Genomic DNA, 4466 nt, shown 5'->3' with positions numbered 1-4466 from the left:
GAAAGAAGGAAAGAGAAGAAGAATCCCTGCCTCGTAATCCAGAGAATTCTTCCAGATTTTATCCAAGACCACCAAGGTGGTATATCTATGAGTCTGCAAGAACCACAGCACTAGCGGGCTTGGGGTACCACCTAATGCAGATATGGCTGCAGTGACCAAAACTTAGATTACAACACCCAAGTCCTAAAGCCATCCCAGAAAAGGACTGGTTCAGACAAGTCCAAACTGCAAAGACTATAATAAATACTTAACTCTTGAATGCCCGGATGATGACAAATATCCGCAAGAATCAAGACCATCCAGGAAAACATTACCTCACCAAATAAACTAAAGAAGGCACCCAGGGCCAATTCCAGAGAGACAGAGATATGTGACCTTTCAGACAGAGAATTCAAAATAGCTGTTTTGATGAAACTCAAAGAAATTCAAGACAACACAGAGAAGGAATTCATAATCCTATCAGATAAATTTAACAAAGAAATTGAAATTATTAAAAAGAATCAAAAAAATTCTGGAGTTGAATTTCTGGAGTTGAAAAATATAAGTGACATGCTGAAGAATGCGTCAGAGTCTCAGCAGCAGAATTGATCAAGTAGAAGAAAGCATTCATGAGCTTGAAGACAGCTCATTAGTTGAGAAAATACTGTCAGAGGGGACAAAAGAAAAAAGAATAAAAAAGAATGAAGCACAGCCTACAAGAACTAGAAAATAGCCTCAAAAGGACAAATCTAAGTTATTGGCTCTAAAAAGGAGGTAGAGAATGGCCGGGTGTGGGGGCTCACACCTGTAATCCCAGCACTTTGGGAGGCCAAGGCAGGTGGATCACCTTATTTCAGGAGTTCAAGACCATTCTGGCCAACATGCTGAAATCCTGTCTGATTTTTAGACTCTCATACATATTGTCACCTGACTCTTAAGAAATTTTTATCAGTTTACATTCTATCCATTGATGTAAGAGTATCTGTTTCCCTATTCTTTCTCCAACACTGGAGTACTAACATCAGTCTTAAATTTTGCCACTCTCATGAGTATGAAGTAGTATTTCGTTTTGATGATCATTTCTTTAAGGACTGCTTAGGTCTTAAGCATCTCTTTATCCTTTCAATACTATAAAAAGGGCTGGCTGGCTCCAAGGATATATTTAAGGTTAAAAATAACTAGAATATATAAGGAGCTCAAACAACTTCTTAGGAAAAAATATAATAATCCGATTGAAAAACAGGCAACTCTATTTAATTGAGTTTTTGACTCACCATGCCAAAAAGACAACATTTTAAAAACTAAAGTGGATTCCTTTTTTTTTTTTTTTAAATTTTTGAGATGAAGTTTTGCTCTTGTTGCCCAGGCTGGAATGCAATGGTGTGATCTTGGCTTACTGCAACCTCTGCCTCCCAGATTCAAGCGATTCTCCTGAGTAGCTGAGATTACAGGCATGTGCCACCACACCTGGCTAATTTTTTTTTTTTTTAGTGGAGATGGGATTTCACCATGTTGGCCAGGCTGGTCTTGAACTCCTGACCTCAGATGATCCACACGCCTCAGCCTCCCAAAGTTCTAGGATTACAGGCTGGAGCCACTGCGCCAGGCCCTAGAATGAATTCATTTTAAAAAATGGCATGTTGTTAGAAGTTCACCAAGTCTACATCACTGAATGACAGTGATATAGACTTTAGAACTTTTAACGAATAACCTTTAAGTACTGGGCCCAAATAAACATGATCTTGCCCAACTTTTTTGCTTCTGTAGAAAAGTCAAAAAGTCAAGAGTTCTTTTTGGCTGCCTTTTTTTTTTTTTTTTTTGAGACGGAGTTTTGCTCTTGTTATCCAGGCTGGAGTGCAATGGCGCAATCTCGGCTCACCGCAACCTCCGCCTCCTGGGTTCAAGCAATTCTCCCGCCTCAGCCTCCTGAGTAGCTGGGATTACAGACACGCACCACCATGCCCAGCTAATTTTTGTATTTTTAGTAGAGACGGAGTTTCACCACGTTGACCATGATGGTCTCGATCTCTTGACCTCGTGATCCACCCGCCTCGGCCTCCCAAAGTGCTGGGATTACAGGCGTGAGCCACCGCACCCAGCAGCTGCCTTTTTATAAAATATATAAAGCAGGCCAGCTGTGGTGGCTCACGCCTGCAATCCTAGCACTTTGGGAGGCCAAAGCAGGTGGCTCACCTGAGGCCAGGAGTTTGAGACCAGCCTGGCCAACAAGGCAAAAGCCTTTCTCTACTAAAAATACAAAAATTTAGATGGGCATGGTGGTGCGAACCTGTAGTCCCTCCTATGTGGGAGACTGAGGCACAAGAATCACTTGAACTGGGAGGCGGAGACTGCAATGAGCCAAGATCACCCCACTGTACTCCAGCCTGGGTGACAGTGAGGCCCTGTCTCAAACACACACACACACACACACACACACACACACACAATATGCAGTAAAGATTAAAGCCAAGATTTTTTATAATTATGTTTTAAAAGTAGAGTTTTTATGAAGTTGGTAGCTTCCTTTCTGAACCTTGCCCCAAGACAAAGTTTGAGACCTAGCTTTTGGTTAAAGTAACAAATGGCTCAGTTTGACCCTTCCCTCTTCTTCCAAGCCCACTGAATTCCTGAGTCTCCAAATACCAAAAATAGTTCATCCTCTATCAAGACAGAGAAAGGGAGAGAAAGGTTATTTTTAGATTTAGAGGAATCTGAAATTGGGCCAGGCTGCAATTTAGACTAATGGAAGGAATGTTTATGAGCAATATTTGATTTACTGTCTTTCCCTGGAAAGCAGAGTAATGTAGAAAAGGTAGCATGGGTTTGTTAAAAATAATGTTTATGAATAGTTTATAATAACATGGAAATGTGCCTTACGTTGTAATGGTAAGTGAAAAAAAACTGGATAAAAAATTATGCTTGTAAAAACAAACAAAAAATTATGCTTGTAAAATGGTCAAACCTCTGTTAAACAACAGAATGAAAAATTACACTTAAAAGAAAAAATCAAAAAATACAGATCAAAATATCAACAATGTTGGCATTTAGATTATGAAACTGAATAATTCTTTCTTACTGCTTTTCTGCATTTCACAAATCATTTATAATCGATATATATAATTAGAAAATAGTAACATTTTTTTTTTTTATACAGAGTCTTGCTCTGTTGCCAGGCGCCAGGCTGGAGTGCAGTGGCACGATCTCAGCTCACTGCAACCTCCGCCTCCCGGGTTCAAGCAATTCTCCTGCCTCAGCCTCCTGGGTAGCTGGGACTACAGGCGCACGCCACCACGCCCAGCTAATTTTTTTTGTATTTTTAGTAGAGACAGGGTTTCACCATGTTGGCCAGGATGGTCTCGACCTCTTGACCTCATGATCCATCGGTCTTGGCCTCCCAAAGTGCTGGGATTGCAGGCTTCAGCCACCGTGCCTGGCCAGAAAATAGTAACTTTCAAAAGAATGAAAGGAATTAAAAGAAATGTGAGTTTTGGAGTCAGACTGATCTAAGTTCAAATCACCTAAAAGTTGAGACATTTTAGACAAGTCAAGGAGTATAATAATATTTAGTCCCTACTGGGTTCCAGGTGCCTTAAACAGCAGTTCTGCCACTATCCCTGAGCAAAAAGAACTGCTACTCTGTATCCTCATGCTTTAGATGGTCTTACATATAACACACAAACACACACACACACACACACAGCCCCTATGAGTGCCTTCATCATTGTCTAATTGGTGCTCAGCACTGGCTCAGTGCAACCCTTCATCTTAAACATCTATTCTCACAACTAACATTGTAACATTGTTCAGACCCCAGAGAAATGCTTCTCCATATCTCTTGCCCTACCAAAGGCAACTGTGCTCAAATGCTGTAATAGTTTGTGGGGTTTGCTGGTGGGAATATCAAAGATAAATACTGCTTCAGAGTATGGAGAGGACTTGAGTAGCAAAACGCTTAGGTAAGAAAAAATACTAATTAACTTGTCAAATTCTTCCTCTCAGAATGAATGCAATAGATTCTTCCTTAGCAAATAATCATTTTCCATTAAAGCAAAGCATCCACTTTCTTGCTTTTGTTTCTATTCCGATTTGTGGTTCCTAAGTACTCATGAAGCACCATGGTATTCGAAAGAGTTAGGTGTTGTGACTATGGCAGGCAATCTTCTAAGACAGTCTCCAGTGATTCTCAGCTCATTGTATTTATGCCCTTGTGTAATCACTGCTCTTGAGTGTGGACCGGACTTCGTGGATTGTTTCTAACATGTAAAATACAGCAAAAGTGATGGCATGTCATTTTCATGATTAAGTTTTATAGTACTATGACTTCTGAGGGTGGCGTAGGACCAAGAGCCAGTAAAGAACTTAGGCCCCCAGTTCAACAACCTGCAAAGAACTGAATCCTGGCAACAACCACTGAGTAAACTTGGAAGAACATTCCTACCTAGTCATGCCTTCAAATAAGACCCAGAACCAAAATGCTTGGCCAGGAC

This window comes from Callithrix jacchus, chromosome 7 (genome assembly GCF_049354715.1).
Source record: "Callithrix jacchus isolate 240 chromosome 7, calJac240_pri, whole genome shotgun sequence".
Taxonomy (NCBI): Eukaryota; Metazoa; Chordata; class Mammalia; order Primates; family Cebidae; genus Callithrix; species Callithrix jacchus.
The sequence above is the reverse complement of the archived record's forward strand: the minus strand, read 5'-3'. Positions refer to the sequence as shown.